Here is a 21,529-nt window from a genome sequence, read left to right as displayed (position 1 = left end):
CTTAAGGGGTTAAAAAATAAAAGAAGCAATCTGATTGGTTGCTATAGGCAACTGTGTCATGCTTCCCCTACACTTCCCCTTATAAATCCCCTCATTATCTTTGCCAGCGAGGACGCCAAGAAGGGCAACAATACATAATAAGAAAGCAGATTTTACCCTATATAACATTGCCACCCGTTATATAGGGTAAAATCTGATGACAGGTTCACTTTAAAGGGGTACTCTGGTGGAAATTTTTTTTTTTTTATCAACTGGTACCAGAAAGTTAAACAGATTTGTAAATTACTTCTATAAAAAAAAACTTTTCTGAGCTGACATCACGAGCACAGTGCTCTCTGCTGACATCTGGATCCATTTTAGGAAATGTTCAGAGTAGGAGAAAATCTCCATAGCATACATATGCTGCTCTGGACAGTTCCTAAAATGGACAGAGATGTCAGCAGAGAGCACTGTGCTCATGATGTCTGCAGAGAGCTCTGCGTTCCAAAAAGAAAATAATTTCCTCTGTAGTATTCAGAAGCTAATAAGTACTGGAAGGATTAAGATTTTTTAATAGAAGTAATGTACAAAACTGTTTAACTTTCTGGCACTAGTTGATTAAAAAAAAAAAAAGTTTTCTACCGGAGTACCCCTTTAACCTCTTAAGGACCCAGGACGTACGGGGACGTCCCCGCACCCTGGGCTTTAAGGACCCAGGACGTCCCCGTACGTCCTGGCGTTTTCCGGTCTCTGCCGCTCGCCGGGCAGAGATCGGAACCGGATGCCTGCTGAAATCCTTCAGCAGGCATCCAGGGCAAACGCCGAGGGGGGCCATGTAGGCCCCCCCATGTCGGCGATCGGCGCAAATCGCAAGGGAAATCGCCCTTGCGATCTGCAGCGATACCGGGCTGATCGGGTCTCTGGGACCCGACCACCCGGTAATTTTGCATGATCCCGGCTGTCACAGAAGGCCAGGACCATGCTAAAGCATAGGAGCGAGGTGGTAAGCCTGTCACCTCCTCCTATTCCCTGCGATCCGTCGGTTAGTTAACCGACCAATCGCAGGGGGGGGGGGGGCGGTTACTTCCTCCCGTCCTGCCCGTCCCCTTGAAGTCCGGAGAGGACAGGAGGAAGACCGGAGGACGCGGCGAGGGACGGGGGAGTGCTGGGGACCGGCCCCGGTACTTACCTCGTCCCTGAAGACCCGGATCCAGACGATGAAGACGGCAGCGGCGGCGACAGGTGAGTTGATCTTCAGCCGCGGTCGGGCCCTTTACAGCAATGCACGTCGCCGTAAAGTGACATGCATTGCTGTATTGGGACCCTGTAAACTACAACTCCAGACAGCCCTTGGCGTCTGGGCATGCTGGGAGTTGCAGTTTTGCAACTTCTGGAGGTCCACAGTTTTTGGACCACTGTGCCCTTCCAGATGTTGCAAAACTACACATCCTCAGCATGCCCTTACTGTCCAGGCATGCTGGGAGTTGTAGTTCTGTAACATCTGGCCCTTCAGATGTTTCAGAACTACAACTCCCAGCATGCCTGGACAGTTTTGGCATACTGGGAGTTGTAGTTTTGCAACATCTGGAAGGGCACAGATTGGGAACCACTGTATTAGTGGTCTGCAAACTGTAGTCCTCCAGATGTTGCAAAACTACAACTCCAAGCATGCTGGGAGTTGTAGTTCGGCAACATCTGGCTCTAAAGATGTTGCCGAACTACTACTCCCAGCATGCCTGAGAATGTTTGGGAGTTGTGGTTTTGCAACAGCTGGAGGCACACTGGTTGGGAAACATTGTTTCCTAACTCAGTGTTTCCCAACCCGTGTGCCTCCAGCTGTGGCAAAACTATAACTACCAGCATGCACTGAGACTGTGCATGCTGGGAGTTGTAGTTTTGCAACAGCTGGAGGTCCCCCCCCCCCTGTGAATGTACAGGGTACATTCACATGGGCAGGGGCTTACAGTGAGTATCGGGCTGCAAGTTTGCAATGCAGCAAATTTTGCGCGGCTACTCAAACTCGCAGCGGGAAACTTGCTGTAATCCCCCGCCCGTGTGACTGTACCCTAAAAACACTACACTACACTAACACAAAAATAAAATAAAAAGTAAAAAACACTACATATACACATACCCCTACACAGCCCCCCTCCCCTCCCCAATAAAAATGAAAAACGTCTGGTACGCCACTGTTTTCAAAATGGAGCCTCCAGCTGTTGCAAAACAACAACTCCCAGTATTGCCGGACAGCCGTTGACTGTCCAGGCATGCTGGGAGTTTTACAACAGCTGGAGGCACCCTGTTTGGGAATCACTGGCGTAGAATACCCCTATGTCCACCCCTATGCAAATCCCTAATTCAGGCCTCAAATGCACATGGCGCTCTCACTTCGGAGCCCTGTCGTATTTCAAGGCAACAGTTTAGGGTCACATATGGGGTATCGCCGTACTCGGGAGAAATTGCCTAACAAATTTTGGGGGGCTTTTTCTCCTTTCACCCCTTATGAAAAGGTGAAGTTGGGGTCTACACCAGCATGTTAGTGTAAAAAAATAAACTTTTTACACTAACATGCTGGTGTTGCCCTATACTTTTCATTTTGACAAGAGGTAAAGGGGAAAAAAGCCCCCCAAAATTTGTAACGCAATTTCTCCCGAGTACGGAGATACCACATATGTGGGTGCAAAGTGCTCTGGGGGCGCACAACAAGGCCCAGAAGGGAGAGTGCGCCATGTACATTTGAGGTGATTTGCACAGGGGTGGCTGATTGTTACAGCGGTTTTGACAAACGCAAAAAAAAAAAAAAAAAAACACATGTGACCCCATTTCGGAAACTACACCCCTCACGGAATGTAATGAGGGGTGTAGTGAGAATTTACACCCCACAGGTGTCTGACAGATCTTTGGAACAGTGGGCTGTGCAAATTAAAAATGTTGTACAGCCCACTGTTCCAAAGATATGACAGACACCAGTGGGAGGTAAATGCTCAATTTACGCCTTGTTACATTCCTCAAGGGGTCTAGTTTCCAAAATGATATGCCATGTGGGGGTTATTTTGCTGTCCTGGCACCATAGGGGCTTCCTAAATGCGACATGCCCCCCGAGCAAAATTTGCTCTCAAAAAGCCAAATATGACTCCTTCTCTTCTGAGCATTGTAGTTCGCCCGTAGTGCACTTCAGGTCAACTTATGGGGTACCTCCATACTCAGAAGAGATGGGGTTACAATGTTTGGGGGGTATTTTCTGCTATTAACCCTTGCAAAAATGTGAAATTTGGGGGGGAAACACACCTTTTAGTGATTTTTTTTTTTTTTTTTACATATGCAAAAGTCGTGAAACCCCTGTGGGGTATTAAGGCTTACTTTACCCCTTGTTAAGTTTCTCAAGGGGTCTAGTTTCCAAAATGGTATGCCATGTGTTTTTTTTTGCTGTCCTGGCACCATAGGGGATTCCTAAATGCGACATGCCCCCGAGCAAAATTTGCTCTCAAAAAGCCAAATATGACTCCTTCTCTTCTGAGCATTGTAGTTCACCCATAGTACACCTCAGGTAAACTTATGGGGTACCTTCATACTCAGAAGAGATGGGGTTACAATGTTTGGGGGGTATTTTCTGCTATTAACCCTTGCAAAAATGTGAAATTTGGGGGGAAACACACATTTTAGTGAAATGTTTTTTTTTTTTTTTTACATACGCAAAAGTCGTGAAACCCCTGTGGGGTATTAAGGCTCACTTTATTCCTTGTTACGTACCTCAAGGGGTCTAGTTTCCAAAATGGTATGCCTTGTGGGGGATTTTTGCTGTTCTGGCACCATAGAGGCTTCCTAAATGCAACATGCCCCCCAAAAACCATTTAAAAAAAACGCACTATCCAAAATCCCCTTGTCGCTCCTTCGCTTCTGAGCCCTCTACTGCGCCCGCCGAACACTTTACATAGACATATGAGGTATGTCCTTACTCGAGAGAAATTGGACTACAAATTGAAGCATACATTTTCTCCTTTTTCCCCTTGTAAAAATGCAAAAATTGGGTCTACAAGAACATGCAAGTGTAAAAAATGGAGATTGTGAATTTTCTCCTTCACTTTGCTGTTATTCCTGTGAAACACCTAAAGGGTTAAAACGCTGCCTGAATGTCATTTTGAATACTTTGGGGGGTGCAGTTTTTATAATGGGGTCATTTGTGGGGTATTTCTAATATGAAGACCCTTCAAATCCACTTCAAACCTGAACTGGTCCCTGAAAAATTGTGAGTTTGGATATTTTGTGAAAAATCGGAAATTTGCTGCTGAACTTTGAAGCCCTCTGGTGTCTTCCAAAAGTAAAAACACGTAAATTTTATGATGCAAACATAAAGTAGACATATTGTATATGTGAATAAAAAAAAATTATTTGGAATATCCATTTTCCTTACAAGCAGAGAGCTTCAAAGTTAGAAAAATGTAAAATTTTCAAATTTTTCATCAAATTTTGGGATTTTTCACCAAGAAAGGATGCAAGATACCACAAAATGTTACCACTATGTTAAAGTAGAATATGTCACGAAAAAACAATCTCGGAATCAGAATGATAACTAAAAGCATTCCAGAGTTATTAATGTTTAAAGTGACAGTGGTCAGATGTGCAAAAAATGGCCGGGTCCTGAGGTGTAAAATGGCTGGGTCCTTAAGGGGTTAATGGAGATGATCAATAGCAGTGAAAAGGGGTAACATATAAATAGCCAACAGTTTGAGGTGATAAAATATCTAATGCAATGAAGATCAAATATTTCTCTATAGTCATTCAAATTATGGTGCTCGGTAGCCCTTCACTCTGGCTCATTGAAAGGGCTAACAAGCGGTCCACACTCCTCTATGACATCCCTGTTAGGGAATATAGAAAGGAGTTGTCCAATTAAAACAACCCCTGTAACATCCCTGGAGAACTGGGGTGGTAAGGAGGTAAAGAGGTATAGGGGCCAATTACATGAGGCAAAACATTTGACTTGGCCCAACGCATTATTTAACCTGCAAAAAAAAATCCTTGTTCATCAGCCACACATCCCCGTGTAATAGATTATGTGTGACCAATGAATGACAAAGGTAAAAGGCAGCATAAAAGAGCCATCAATCATTTGTGCAGCCCTGCCTGCCCGATAACCGAGCCATAAAATCAGTTTGTTAACTGAGCACCTATCTATGAGATCAGTGCCCATATCGGAAGGGACTGGCTGGGTATAAGAGCTGTTGAAGTAGTTTAGAAGTTAATGGAATGCTCAATGGTGTAATGTAGGGATAAGTTAAGGTTAACATCCATATGTTATAGATGGAGATACTGGTACATTATTAGTTTGCCCTAATAATCTCAGCCATAATCTTTAAACATTGGAATTCACACAATGTAGAAAATTCATTGCCAGCATTAGAGACCCACACTGCTGTGTTTTGTGTGGATACCTATATGCCAGCTGTTTATTTTTTAAGGCTTCTAAAAGAAAACAAACAGTAACAATGTAAGCATTTTCCATGAAGATAGTCTTGTAGATAAGCAGCAGATTGCCCCCCCCCCCCCCCCGCCCCCTCCCACACGGCATTCACATTACTGTAGACTAGACATTGCAGCAGATGTATTTATTTTTCAGGGGAGTAGAAACATTGCATTGCAGATGTCTGCCCTATACCACGACAACCAATAACCACATTTATTCTACAATTTGTGATATCTTTATAATTTATGAATTTGCATGTAATCCTCTTTGTGGATTAGACACAAAAATGTGACAGAATTTGTATTATCCCAATAATGGCCTTTTTATGTATGGCAGATTTTTATTTTAACTTGCAGTCACTTTCTGGGATGGATATATGAATACACATTATGAGGGAGATTCATCAAAATTTGTGCAGTGAAAAAGCCGGCAAGTTGCCCATAGTTACCGATCAGATTGCTTCTTTCATTGTTTTATAAGGCCTCTGAAAAATTAAAGAGGCAATCTGGTTGCTATGGGCAACTGGTAGACTTTCCCTCTACACAAGTCTTGATGCATCTCCCCCAATGTCCCTAAGATACAGCTGAACTGAGTTAAAGGGGTATTCTGGGCAAAAATATTTTCATGAATGGAGGGGGCGTGGCGTGACATCACGTCCCCAGTCCCGGGAAACCTGGAGGTTTCCGAAACTGGAGATTCAGTACCCGCATAGAATGCGGGTGCTGCAGAGAGATCGCGGGGGGTTTCAGCAGCAGGCCCCCGACGATCAGACATCTTATCCCCTATCCTATGTTTGCCCGGAATACCCCTTTAAGAAGTATTTTAACACATTTTAATAAATGTTAAAAGGATAAGAAGACAGCCATGTAACATTAAAGGGGTACTCCAGTGGAAAATATTTTTTTTTAAATCAACTGGTGCCAGAAAGTTAAACAGATTTGTAAATTACTTCTATAAAAGAAAAAATCTTAATCATTCTAGTGCTGTAGGTGTAATGTCCATTTTTGTGTTTTTGCATTTTTCCGTTTAAGGCCCTGTTCAGACTTTGTTTTATGCATTTTGTGTTTTCTGAGCTATTCTCCCTGGCTAGTGAATAGTTAATTGTACTAGCCAATGAGAACTCGGGTGGGGCTATTTAAACCCGAGCTCTGCTATACTCTGTTGTGGTTATTAGATCTACTCTGACTCGGTTATTTGTTTTACCTTTGTTATATTTGTTTGTCTGAGGTTTTAACCATGGTTATTTTACCTGTTTATGATAGATTTTAGTCTGCTTGGTTTTAAGTACATCTGTCGGTTTTTAGGATTATGTATGTCTGTTCTGCTTTAACCTTGTTATCTTAGTCTGTGTTCACACTGTGAGTCTTGCTTTTACCCATGCTCTGTATTTAGTATTCCTGTTTAGAGTCCTCACCCGTAGTCCTCCATGTTATGGAGTTTGGCTTTGGCTTTTCCTGTTTTGTATCCTGACCTGTATTCCTCCATGTTTTGGAGTTTGGCTTTTGTGGAGTCTGTTTAGACTCATCCGTTCTTTCAGTCCTGTGTTCCGTGTATTATATTTCTGTTTCCTACTAGGCCGGTATCCTGATCACACTATGTGTGTGCCTGCTGGCTAGTAGTCTATTTGGCTTTAGTATTGATATCCCTCCATGTTTGGAGTGGAGAGTCTAGAGAGTTCATGATTTCTTATCTTTTGTGTTTTTAATACATGCACTGATCATAGTGTACAAGATTACTGTGTAGAGTGTCCTCCATACATTACCATTGTCTATAGCATCCTCTGTACTTTATCACTGATCTGCGTCCTCTGAACTTTTATCTGTTTGTGTAGAGTGTTCTGTGTCCAGTGTGAACAGTGTTCTATGTTTCCTGCCCTGTTTAGTGTTTTATGTTCAGTTCATCTGTTCATTCCCTGCATCTCCTGGTTTCTGCTGTATACTTATTCTATATCTAGTCTTGTTCATTTATTCATATCTGCCGTTTCCGGTTTCTGAACTGTATGCTAGTATGCTATATCCTGCCTTGTTTGTATATTTATATTCTCTCTGGTTGTTTGGCTATGTTTTCCTGTTATGTTACTGACCTGTCCCCAACTATGTATGGTATTATTTGTGTTCCTTTACACCGAATGGACCGGCACCCTAATTGTGCGTCCGCCATTTAGGGTGGGTGGGCAAATAGGCAGGGAGAGTGTTTCTAGAGACAGCTTAGGGCTCACTCTCCCTGTCCACCCCGTCGGTCATGACAGTATGTTCCAGAGGAAGTTGAGTTCTTTGTTGTTGTTCTTTCCTGTCTGACCACAGTGTTCTCTGCTGACACCTCTGTCCATGCCAGGAACTGTCCAGAGCAGGGGAGGTTTACTTTAGGGATTTTCTCCTGCTCTGGACAGTTCCAGACATGGACAGAGGTGTCAGTAGAGAGCACTGTGGTCAGACAGAAAGGAAATTCAAAAAGAAAAGAACTTCCAAATCTGTTTAACTTTCTGGCACCAGTTGATTTAAAAACATTTTTTTCCAATGGAGTACCCCTTTACGGAGTATATAAAATATATATGATACTCTTATTTTTCACTAGACATAGAGAGAAATAGTGGTGATTTATCTTTCTAATTGATTTTATCTACCTCATTTTGCAGCTGTAAAATTGTATCTGCTTAAAAGTGAATGAATGGGCATTAGACAATGTGTCCCCTTGTTGTAGACACTAAGCCATTATATACTTTTTAAGAAAAACGCAATGCCTAAACTGCAGCTGCAGCCCTCAAGGCATGATGACTAGTCTATTAAACGGAACTTTGGGTGCATTTAGAATCTGTAAAGAAACTTCTGATTTTATTGGTTAGCGTGCTACAGGAGAATTATTTATTTTTCCTCACACCTCCTTGATAAATTGTTAATACCCCATGCCCCTTTGGTATTATCAAATCCGCACAGACCCTACTCTTTCCACAGACACCATTAAGTTTGGACATCCCCCCAGCCACAGATGATAAGGGACCCTCAGTTTGTTTGTTGCTCATTGGCTGGGTTGTTTGTTTTATGGATGGATATGTTAAGTTCTCTTATATAATCTTTACTATGGCTTCCATGGTAACTCTTGGCTCTGGCTAATAGAAAGAGTGTTCTTGGAAACCTGTTATTCGGTGCTTATGTTTATAAAAAGGCAAAATAAAATGAACATAGATATGGGGTTTTTAAACAGCATGATTGAGCAGGATCTGTTGACGCTATATAACTAGTGAGAAACGGAAATGGAAAAGTTTGGATTCCAGCCTTATAATATTTCCCCAAGAAAAGCAGTGCCAACTATTGAGTTTTATTTGCAAAATAGAAACATTTCGAAATGATAAACATACCAACATAGTTCATTAGGTGAAAAAAAGACCAAGTTCAACCTACAAGTGAATTTGCGTTTGAATAATTATCCAGCAACACCATCTAGATTTCAGATGAATGTTTTTGCCTACATTTTGTGATATGCAATAAACAATAACTTGCAGGACCAAAAGTCTAATAACAAACACTTTTCACCACCCATCTGCTCTGCAGGCTTAATTTCAAGTCATGATTTGTCCTTAAAGTGTCACTGTCATTTAAAAACTTTTGACATGTCATGGAGACATGTCAAAAGTTTGATTGCATCAGTTGTCAGGTGTTACAAGCCGGTGAAGCACACTTCACTCCCTGGCCAGCCACCAGATCCAATCCACGAATTAATACCGTGAAATGGTCACATTTGATTGACAGCCATGGTGTGACACGCAAACTACTGCACACTTCACCAGCTTATAACATGTGGGATCTAAACTTTTGACATCTGTGGAGGATTTTTTTTTATTTATTTTTTTCAAATTACGGTATAGTGATTTAAGCTAATGGGTGGAGACTAGCTGCTGTGATGTCTCCCATACACTGCATACACAAGAAATAGGAGATTCTGCTCCCCTATAACTCTGTAGTACACCCCAGGAGCAGCATGGAGGTTATTATAAAAGAATACAAGCACTTGGGTGAGAAAGAAAACTTATGAAAGACCTGTGTGTGTCTCTCTTCCTGCCTCTGTCTCACGCTGCAACTAATTAATCCCCCCTTTCCATAGACTTTAATGAACAGTATGTAACTGATACTTCAGTAAGCTGATTGCTTTCTAGATAGATTTCAGCAGTTTTTCAGAGTAAAGGAGTATAGAAGCGGTGGGGGAGGAAGGGCCTCTAATATTCTCTTGTATAGTGTGGCAGTGTGGCAAGGAAAGGGTGTATTTCCCTTGCTAACTCTGGAGAATCCACCTGTGGCCTGATTAATGAGGTATCAGGAAGGGGAAGTGTGTTTAAAAGGAAAGTAAACAGAATAGTTGGGGCTCTCCCTTGGAAACAGAATGCTGGCTGTTAGAGGGGGAGACACACGGGCCCTGTTTAGGTAACACGCAGAAGGCGCTGCGAGTGGTCCAAGAAGTGGTGTGAACTGTGAGTAACAGGTTGCAGTAGTCACATGGTGAGGGTAGCTCACCAGTTCATAGTCAGGGCATGCTGATATGTGTAGTCAGTGACCAGATGGTCTAGGACTTTATTTTGTTCCTGTTTATGTTTTGTTTTTACGTGCAACCTGTGGAAATAAAGCTGGCGAGGAGCCAGACTTGTATGCGGAACTGTGGCCTGTGGTGTTTATTGTGAGGAACGTGTCCCGTGGCAAGTGACCAGGACGATCCCAGAGCTAATCCCCAAGGAGGAATCCTTACAATAGAGATATTCTTTTCTTATATTCTTTTGTATAGAGATGAGCGAGACGACCATAGTGAACCCACGTATGACTTCTACTTTGCATTTTGCTGGAAAAAGTGTGGAAAATACGTAAAAAGCATGGTGCGGATAGTGTAAGGCATCATAGTGGATGGGCAGAGGGGGAACAAGGAGGCCATGATCACACATCAGAAGTTCGTAGCAAGAGGAGTGGTGGGATGATAAAGAGCTGCTGGATCTGAAGGCTTGAGAAAAAAAACATTGTAGAAAAGGGGCACAGTCAGGTGGTGATGTACCTATCTATTTACTGTATCCTGCTGTGTGGAAATTCTTAAATATGTTACCAGATTTTGGAAAGCAGGCACAGTGCTGTATATGCAGAGAGAAAGTAACACACAGAAAGGATCCGAATTTAGGAATTAGGCCTCTACGTCAGAGGTATCACAAGCCTGGCTAGAAGTGAACCTAGTCCACCAGTGCCTACTGTCTGGTGGCTACAACTAACTGTACCCAGGGCTGGATTGGGACCAAAAATAGGACCGGGCACTTTAGAATAAGCAGCCCATTTTTTCGTGGGGGAACGACTACTGGGAACCTGACTGATCACCTCATTTTAAGTGGCTTTACAGCTGTTGCTCAGCTACAATTCCCATCTGGCGCCAAAGAAGCAAGGTGGATTGGCAGCTCCTAATATGTATAACTACTTCCTTGCTTCTTAGTTGGTGTACGCAGCCTGGTGGATTGACATGTATCTTTCTAATGTAGCTACGGCCCTGGATGGGGCTCTCATGGGATCATACAAAAGCCTCACTAGCACGCTTTAAAGGTATTTCCCCTCTTCTTCCTTCCTGGGTCCTATTACACCAGTGGCTGCAGTTCGGTCCGTGGTGTCTAGGCACTTTCCACAACCTGCTGTCTCTCCTTAGAACACCCCTGTGGGCGAATGTACATTGACCTAGCCTACAGGAGCTGGCGGCAGCTGGTTTCTGGGGTACCCATGTAGTCAAAATTGCTATTCACTTGTTTGGAGAGGATCAATCGCTCCTGTCCTTTTCTGAGATGCAGGCCCGTTTTCATGTCCCTCAGAGTGCCTTTTATATGTATCTCCAGCTGATGCTCTCCTTTAATCTGAGGGGCCCAGCCCATTTAGTTCCTGGGGTTAGATTGGTGAGTGAGTGTGGTTGTTTGTCTGGTTGTTGTTGGTCCTGTTCCATTCTGGGGATTGCACAGTATATGTCTCTAACCAATGCCACTTCTACTACATTTGTTTACATGTATGCTGATATTGCTGATATATTTGTTGGTGGCTGCTCATTGGTGGCATGTTGTATTGCATATATCCCTGCCTGGGCTTTCACTGTTTTGGCTGCCCGGAGTCTTGTTATGTTTTGTTTTACTTGAAAAATGGTTTCCTGAAGTAGAACATTTCAAATGTCATATAAAACAGTACAATTGTCTAGTTGGGAAGAGCACTAGGTAGTAATAAAATTGCTCATAAAAGTGTGTTGTACAACAAACAAACCTTTAAGGGTAAGGTCACACATGCCATAGTTTGCTGCATATTTGCTGATGCGTATTTTCCTACCTATTAAAGACAGCGGGTAGCAAAATATGCAGCTGATTTTGCTACCAATTTACTTAAATGGGTAGGAAAATATGAAGCAGCAAATACACAGCCAAATACGGCACAGGTGACCCTACCCTACCTATTACTCCTAGGGCATGTTTGACCAGATATCCTCCTGAAGACGGTGCTAAGGCACCAAAACTAGTAGAGGGGGGCAGATTCGGTGATTTTAATGTGTGTTACAGTTACCAGATATAGGGGAAACTGCAAATCAATTATTAGGGGTTTATCCCCATTTATATACACGACTGGTTCTGTGACACTTAAGTTTTCATCATAGTCACATACATTTTATAAAGGGTTGTCCCTTATGAGATCTTGTGCCACGGGCTTTATGCCCTGGGGTTTTGTTAATTGGTTGATTAAGCGATCCCTGGCCCTTTAGATGAGTTTTGTGAAAAATTTGGACAATACAGCACACAATCCTAGAGGTCTGATTCTTTGTCCGCTAAATTTGAAAATCTAACTGATAACTGCTGACATCACATTGAGGAGATCAAGGGATATCCCCTGGTGCCTCCGGGCCGACCAATATGAACTTTAACCTTATTAGTCGGTCCTCTTGTAGTTATACATTTCAATTAAGTGTGGAATATTAGACCTGACAACATAAAATGTGTTGACTATAAATTATAATAGTTTTTTCACACACATTTTTACTTTATATGTGACTGCTCTTGGTGCTTTGACCCCATGGTGACGGAGCCCATTATGACCCTAAGGACAGGAACATTTTTTGCAAATCTGACCACTGTCACTTTAAGCATTAATAACTCTGGGATGTTTTTACTTATTAATTTGATTCCGAGTTTGTTTTTTCGTGACATATTGTACTTTATGTTAGTGGTAATTTTTCGTCGATACATGCATCATTTCTTGGTGAAAAATGCAAAAATGTTATGAAAAATTAGAAAATTTAGCATTTTTCTAACTTTGAAGCTCTCTGCTTGTAAGGAAAATAGACATTCCAAATAAATTATATATTGATTCACATATACAATATGTCTACTTTATAGTTGCATCATAAAGTTGACATGTTTTTACTTTTGGAAGACATTAAAGGGCTTCAAATTCAGCAGAAATTTTCCAATTTTTCACAAAATTTTCAAAATCTGAATTTTTCAGGGACCAGTTCAGTTTTGAAGTGGATTTCAAGGGCCCTTCATATTAGAAATACCCCACAAATTACCCAATTATAAAAACTGCACCCCTCAAAGTATCCAAAATGACATTCAGTAAGTGTGTTAACCCTTTAGGTGTTTCACAGGAATAGCAGCAAAGTGAAGGAGAAAATTCAAAATCTTCATTTTTTACACTCGCATGTTCTTGTAGTTTTTGAATTTTTACAAGTGGTAATAGGAGAAAAAGCCCCCCAAAATTTGTAACCCAATTTATCTCGAGTAAGGAAATACCTCATATGTGTATGTCAAGTGTTCGGCGGGCGCAGTAGAGGGCTCAGGAGGGAAAGAGCAACAATGGGATTTTGGAGAGTGAATTTTTCTGAAATGGTTTTTGGGGGGCATGTCACATTTAGAAAGCCCCTATGGTGCCAGAACAGCAGAAAACCCCACATGGCATACCATTTTGGAAACTACACCCCTCAAGGCACGTAACAAGGGGTCCAGTTAGCCTTAAAACCCCACAGGTGTTTGACGACTTTTCATTATAATCGGATGTGTAAATGAAAAAAAAATGTTTTCACTAAAGTGCAGTTTTTTCTCCACATTTACCATTTTTACAAAGGGTAATGGGAGAAAATGCCCCTCAAAATTTGTAACCCCATCTCTTCCGAGTATGGACATACCCCATATTAGGACGTAAAATGCTCTGTGGGTAAACTACAATGCTCAGAAGAGAAGGAGCGCCATTGAGCTTTTGGAAAGAGAATTCGTTTGGAATGGAAGTCTGGGTCCATGTGCGTTTACAAAGCCCCCCGTGGTGCCAGAACAGTGGACCCCCCACATGTGACCCCATTTTGGAAACTGCACCCCTCACAGAATTTAATAAGGGGTGCAGTGAGTATTTACACCCCACTGGCATTTGACAGATCTTTGGAACAGTGGGCTGTGCGAATGAAAAATAACATTTTTCATTTTCATGGACCACTGTTCCAAAAATCTGTCAGACACCTGTGGGGTGTAAATGCTCACTGTACCCCTTAATACATTACATGAGGGGTGTAGTTTCTAAAATGGGGTCACGTGGGGGGTCCATTGTTCTGGCACTATGGGGGCTTTGTAAACACACGTGGCCTTCAATTCCGGACAACTTTTCCTTTTCATAAGGGGTAAAAGGAGAAAAAGCCCCCCGGGTCACAATAGATCCCGCATGACCCGGAATCGGCGCAAATCGCAAGTGTGAATTCACTTGCGATTTGCGCCGATCGCCAACATGGGGGGTCTGATGACCCCCCTGGGCATTTGCACGGGGTGCCTGCTGATCGATATCAGCAGTCATCTTGGTCCGGTCCCCGCCCGGTGGGTGGCGAGGACCGAAATACCCACGGGCGTATGCATACGTCCTTAAGTACCAGGACGCAAGGGCGTATGCATATGCCCTTTGTCCCCAACAGGGTAAAGCTTACCTGTCAGATCCCAAAACAAAAACGGTTATATGTTACTCAGTACCTAATCCTGATCATGTACATATAATTTATAATATCACGTGTCTATATAATGTATCGATAATCACCGATATTTCACTAAAAAATAACATATTACAGCTGCCCACTGTCTTTTTCATCTTCCCAGAGGGAGGGGGCATGTCCCTCTCTTGCTTGCACTGTGGTGACTCCTACCCCTCCCTTTCTCTGCTGCCTGGCTGCCCTGCTCTGTAACCCTTTCCTCACTGGTTTTATGCTGTATACACACATACAATGGGGGACATTTATCATTGGCTTTACACCACTTTAGTGTTCTAAATGTCCCTGAAAATTTAGCGCATTGCATTTTTTTTTGCAATTTTCGGTAGAACATATTTCAAAGTTGGCTACTGTTTGGTGCACCATACACCACTTTTTGCAGTGGAGCTGTTTTTATTATTTGCACAAATTAAATTTAGAAGTGATTTTTTGGCGCAAAGCCTACTTTTTTTGGCGCAAACCTACCTCACCTAATAGGACACGTACAAAAGTGTCAGATGCCAGAGCACAAAGCTTAAACAAATCTCTGCAGCCCACTGGTTTCTATAATTGTGCAGAATTTATGAAGTCTGTGCACCATTTTGGTACATTTTGAGAAACTGTACACTGTTGAGAAACTGTTTTGAGAGAAAAATACACCAAGCAAACAGGAGGAAAATCTTTACTACCTCACACCAACATTGATAAATGTCCCCCAATGAGTATTGGAGATTGCCTGTTCTCTACCACCAAAGACAATATGGTGAGTGTATAACTTAATCTTCCTAAATTAGTACAAAGGTTTAGGGCTTAATGTACAGTGTTTTTTATGCATACATTTTCTATCTGTTCTATATGTTCCTATGTCATTCATGTGTATCATCCTTAGGTAGTCCTGTAATGTAATACTGGGACTTGTAGTTTTGGAATAGTTGGAGGTAAAGTGTTTGGATATCTCTTTTTTTTTTTTTTTTGCAAGACCACAACTCCCAGCATGCCCAGACATCATTTTACTATTCAGGCATGCTTAGAGCTGTAGTTTTGCAACAGCTGGGGGCACATGTTTGGTAAAACTCTGTGTTACAGCAGTGTTGCTGCAGGCTGTGTTCCTCCTGTAGCCTTTTCAATCAGCCATCTTGTGTCCATGACCCTTGGACACACTCATGCTCCGCTAGGACTCATCCCAGAAGGTATGGGGAACCCTAGTGGAGGGATTTTCAAACGTATTTTTATTTAATTAAGAAGTATATTAGAAAAATTATTGCTTTGCCAAGATGTACAACATATAAAAGGTTTTTATATCTGACAGTGGCCATTTAAACCCTTCCCGACCCATGACATACATGTTCGTCATGACCGGGAAGATTTTCCCGACCTATGACGTACATGTACGTCATGCAGATACTGTCCGCTACTCACGGCATCCCTCCGCGCCCAGTAAGATGGTGGCTATCATTGATAGCCATCCATCAAGCCTCAGGACCTAGGGGGGTTTCGCCCCCCCCCCCTCACAGCGATCGCTCCTATCAGCTAGTCAAATCTGACTAGCTGATGGCAGCATTTCACACAGAAAAATCCTGAGCAGCACAGTGTGTGTGTCCCGATCACAGGGATTCGGACACACTCACTGCTCTGCTAGGAGACCCCAGTGCCCCTTACCTGTCCCCCCATTCCCCGGTGTCCCTTACCTATCCTGAGCTGACAACTCTGTGCCCGCTGGCATGCTTTAGTTTCACTTTCACTTCTTTTTTATTATTATTATTATTTTTTTGGTAAAGGAGCTGTTTTGTTGTACAATAGCTCCCCCTAGTGTCCTAAACCTGTTACTGCATGTTTTGTGCACTATACACTAGGGAGAAGCTGTTGTACAGAAGTAAAATAAATAAAAAATAAAGAAATATATATATATATATATATATACACACACGTATATATATATATATATATATATATATATATATACACTCGTATATACATATATCTATATATACACACGTGTGTGTGTATATATATATTATATATATATATATGTGTGTGTGTGTATATATATATATATGTATATTTATATATATATATATATATGTTAGGATTCAGCAGGCTGGATGTGGATCCTCAGTGTCAGCGAGGGATTGGCGTGGACCGTGTCGGTGGACCGGTTCTAGCTCGCCACAAAGCGGGATGGTCTTGCTGCAGCGGTAGCAACCAGGTCGTATCCACCGGCAACGGCTCAACCTCGCTGACTGCTGAGAAGGCGTGGGACAGAAGGACTAGGCAGAGGCAAGGTCAGACGTAGCAGAAGGTCGGGGCAGGCGGCAAGGTTCTTAGTCAATAGCAATAGCAAGAGGTCAGGAACACTGGTAAGGCAAACACTATAAACGCTTTCTCTGGCACAAGGCAACAAGATCCGGCAAGGAAGTGAAGGGGAAGTGAGGTTAAATAGACAGGGAGCAGGTAGAGGCTAATTAGACTGATTGGGCCAGGCACCAATCATTGGTGCACTGGCTCTTTAAATCTTAGAGAGCTGGCGCGCGCGCGCCCTAAGGAGCGGAGCCGCGCGCGCCAGGACGAGGCAGCCGGGGACCGGGACAGTTGAGTGACTTGGGATGCGATTCGCGAGCGGGCGCGTCCCGCTATGCGAATCGCATCCCCGCCGGCAGTGTCAGTGCAGCGCTCCCGGTCAGCGGATCTGACCGGGGCGCTGCAGAGAGAGGAACGCCGCGAGCGCTCCGGGGAGGAGCAGGGACCCGGAGCGCTCAGCGTAACAATATATATATATATATATATATATATATATATATATAATCCCAAAATAAAGCAGCACTACTTATCCAGTCCGACCAGAGAATTGGTGCCAGCGTCCCAAAGGACTTGATCAGAGTCCATCCAAGATAAGAACCAGATACAGGTCTCCCCCTCTTTTTGTCCGGATGTCGCTCCACATGGGACGAGGACATTGGGAGCGATTGTAGAGTCTCCTTCTGGGGGACAGTGAAGTCCTGGGTATGCTCATCAATGGCAGACAGTTCAGAAGGAGTGGGAATGGGGAGGGGGGGCAGAGGGTGAGGCTTGGCACAGGGAAGAGTGTTACCAGGACGGGGGCTATGAGGAGGCACGGCATAGTAGTGATAGGCCTTGGGGAGACCAGGTATAGGAGGAGACATAGGGGTTTGACTGGCAGGACTGAGAGCAGATGTGAGGCATTTTTTGTGACAAGAAGCACCCCAGCTCTTGATCTCCCCGGTGGTCCAATCAAGGGTAGGAGAGTGGCGCTGGAGCCATGGCAGACCAAGGAGGACTTCAGAGGTGCAGTTGGGCAAAACAAAAAGTTAAATTTTTTCGTGATGCCATCCAATGCTCATGAGCAGGGGTTCTGTGCGATAACGCACAGTGCAGTCCAATTTCACTCCGTTGACCGAGGAAATGTAGAGCGGCTTGGCGAGACGGGTCACAGGGATGTTGAACTTATTAACAAAAGAGGCCAAAATGAAATTTCCCACAGAACCAGAGTCCAAGAAGGCCACAGCTGAGAAGGAGGAGTTGGCAGAAGGAGAAATCCGTACGGGCACAGTGAGACGTGGAGAAGCAGACTTCAGACCAAGAGACGCCACTCCCACGTGAGCTGGGTGCGTGCGTTTCCCAGACGTGGAGGACGAATAGGGCAATCCACCAAGAAATGTTCGGTACTAGCGCAGTACAGACATAGATTTTTATCTCTGCGGCGAGTCCTCTCTTCATGGGTCAGGCGAGACCGATCCACTTGCATAGCCTCCTCGGCGGGAGGCACAGGGGTAGATTGCATAGGATACTGTGAGAGAGGTGCCCAGAGATCAAGGTCTTTTTCCTGGCGGAGCTCCTGGTGTCTTTCAGAAAAACGCATGTCAATGCGGGTGGCCAAATGGATAAGTTCATGCAGGTTGGCAGGAATTTCTCGTGCGGCCAGCACATCTTTGATGTTACTGGATAGGCCTTTTTTAAAGGTTGCGCAGAGGGCCTCGTTATTCCAAGATAATTCGGAGGCGAGAGTACGAAATTGGATGGCGTACTCGCCTACTGAAGAACTACCCTAGACCAGGTTCAGCAGGGCAGTCTCAGCAGAGGAAGCTCGGGCTGGTTCCTCGAAGACACTTCGAATCTCAGCGAAAAAGGACTGTATGGAGGCAGTGACAGGATCATTGCGGTCCCAGAGCGGTGTGGCACATGACAGGGCCTTCCCAGACAGGAGACTGACCACGAAAGCCACCTTCGACCGTTCTGTAGGAAATTGGTCCGACAACATCTCCAAATGTAGGGAACATTGTGACAGGAAACCACGGCAAAGTCTAGAGTCCCCATCAAATTTGTCCGGCAGGGACAGGCGGAGGCCAGGAGCGGGCACTCGCTGCGGAGGAGGTGCAGGAGCTGGCGGAGGAGATGGTTGCTGCTGTAGCTGAGGCAGAAGTTGCTGTAGCATGGCGGTCAACTGCGACAGCTGCTGTCCTTGTTGGGCGAACTGTTGTCCAAGTTGCTCTATCTGTTGAGACTGCTGGGCGACCACCGTGGTAAGGTCAGCGACAACTGGCAGCGGGACCTCAGCGGCATCCATGGCCGGATCTACTGTTAGGATTCGGCAGGCTGGATGTGGATCCTCTGTGTCAGCGAGGGATTGGCGTGGACCGTGTCGGTGGACCGGTTCTAGGTTGCTACTGGTATTCACCAGAGCCCGCCGCAAAGCGGGATGGTCTTGCTGCGGCGGTAGCAACCAGGTCGTATCCACCGGCAACGGCTCAACCTCGCTGACTGCTGAGAAGGCGTGGGACAGAAGGACTAGGCAGGGGCAAGGTCAGACGTAGCAGAAGGTCGGGGCAGGCGGCAAGGTTCGTAGTCAATAGCAATAGCAAGAGGTCAGGAACACTGGTAAGGCAAACACTATAAACGCTTTCTCTGGCACAAGGCAACAAGATCCGGCAAGGAAGTGAAGGGGAAGTGAGGTTAAATAGACAGGGAGCAGGTGGAGGCTAATTAGACTGATTGGGCCAGGCACCAATCATTGGTGCACTGGCCCTTTAAATCTTAGAGAGCTGGCGCGTGCGCGCCCTAAGGAGCGGAGCCGCGCGCACCAGGACGAGACAGCCGGGGACCTGGACAGGTGAGTGACTTGGGATGCGATTCGCGAGCGGGCGCGTCCCGCTATGCGAATCACATCCCCGCCGGCAGTGTCAGTGCAGCGCTCCCGGTCAGCGGGTCTGACCGGGGCGCTGCAGAGAGAGGAACGCCGCGAGCGCTCCGGGGAGGAGCAGGGACCCGGAGCGCTCGGCGTAACAATATATATATATATATATATATAATCCCAAAATAAAGCAGCACTACTTATCCAGTCCAACCAGAGAATTGGTGCCAGCGTCCCAAAGGACTTGATCAGAGTCCATCCAAGATAAGAACCAGATACAGGTGCAGCACTCCAACAAAAAAGTGATTTAATGTCTCATGTCAGCATTACAACGTTTCAGCTCCTCCTGGAGCCTTTTTCAAGCATAGAATGCTTGAAAAAGTCTCCAGGAGGAGCTGAAACTTTGTAATGCTGACATGAGACATTAAATCCCTTTTTTGTTGGAGTGCTGCGCCTGTATCTAGTTCATATATATATATATATATATATATATATATATATATATATATATATAATATATATATACACACACATATATATTCAACATTTTATTGTTCCCCCCAAAAAATGTTATTTTAAACTTTTGTAGAAAATTTGAAGAAATGCTCATAATAATGTAAGCCTTCTAATGTCGTAAAAAAGTAAAATAATGTTTAACAAATGATGCCAGCATAAAGTAGACATGTTGTGGATGTGAATTAATAACTATATTTATTTGGCATGACTATTTCTCTTACAAGTAGAGTTTCAAACAGAGAAATGAAAAATTTTCCAATTTTTCACAATATTTTAGTTTTTCACAAAAATCGCTTCATGTATCAACAAAAATTTACCGCTTATATAAAGTACAATATGTCTCGAAAAAACTATCTCTGAATCACTTTACCAGGTAAAAGCAGTTGTTACCACTTAAAGAGACACATGTCAGATTTGAAAAAACGGACTGGGTCATTAAGGCCAAAACTAGCTGGGTCATGAAGTGGTTAAATCATGTAGAACCTCTGTGCTGGTAGAAAGGTTCACTTCTCTTCTTGGAAGTCAGTGACCTCTAAAGCTTCTGGACAACAATGTTCCAAAAGAAGTTGCTTGTTGAAAGTAGTTTTCCATTAAATATGCTAAAAGTAAAAGTACTCCCATTCTCCGCCATGCTGAATTTCCTGGTGCTGTGGTCAACACATCACAATGCCACTCACATAGCCAAATACATAGTTATCAAAACTACATTTTTCCAGACTATCCCTTTTAGAAGGTGTTGGTCATACATCACACTAAAATAGTTTTTAGTCATTTATATTATTATGTTTGTGAATGGATTTAGGATATTTTGAGCTTATATTTTGTTGAGGTTATTAACCAACAATCCATTCCCCTTTTGTTATACAATTTTTTTTAGTTGCTTACATAAAAAACAATTGGTACATGCCCTTATCATCTCCCGCTTGGACTACTGCAGTATCCTACTCTGTGGTCTTCCATCAAACAGTATTGCTCTTCTCCAATGCATCCTCAACTCTGCTGTCTGACTTATCCACCTCTCCCCTCGGCCAGTTCTTTGACTGGCTACCCATTGCCCAACAAATTTAGGTTAAACTGTTTCTCATCTCCCGATACTGCCTCTCACATAATCTCCCATCCTCTCAAGACCTCCACTTGTACCGGAACTTGCTACATCAATCCATCCGGCTCTCACCGACCATCAAGATCTTCAAGAACAACCTAAAGACCAATCTCTTCATGAAAGGCTATAACTTATCATAACCCTCCTGCCACCACACTGGGAAAGGCTATTTCCCTAACTTTTCATAGATGATCAGCCCACTCCCTCACCTACTGGCTCCCTCCCCCTGTAGATTGCAAGTCCTTGTAGGCAGGGCCCTTTCACCCTCTATATCAGTCTGCAACTTATTCTAAATCACATTCATTGTACTTGTGTTTGTGTTATGTATTTTAACCCTTAT

The 21,529-nt window shown here is 43.8% G+C and overlaps 1 protein-coding gene across 10 annotated transcripts in view; it reads right to left on the bottom strand.

The window, feature by feature from the left end:
- The window catches only part of ATCAY (ATCAY kinesin light chain interacting caytaxin), a 113,082-nt gene that overhangs the window by 69,839 nt on the left and 21,714 nt on the right, over positions 1 to 21,529 (bottom strand). The gene's annotated exons all lie outside the window — the stretch shown is intronic.

Source organism: Hyla sarda, chromosome 1, assembly GCF_029499605.1.
Source record: "Hyla sarda isolate aHylSar1 chromosome 1, aHylSar1.hap1, whole genome shotgun sequence".
NCBI lineage: Eukaryota > Metazoa > Chordata > Amphibia > Anura > Hylidae > Hyla > Hyla sarda.
Note: the sequence above shows the minus strand (reverse complement) of the source record. Positions and strands in the feature narration are given on the sequence as shown.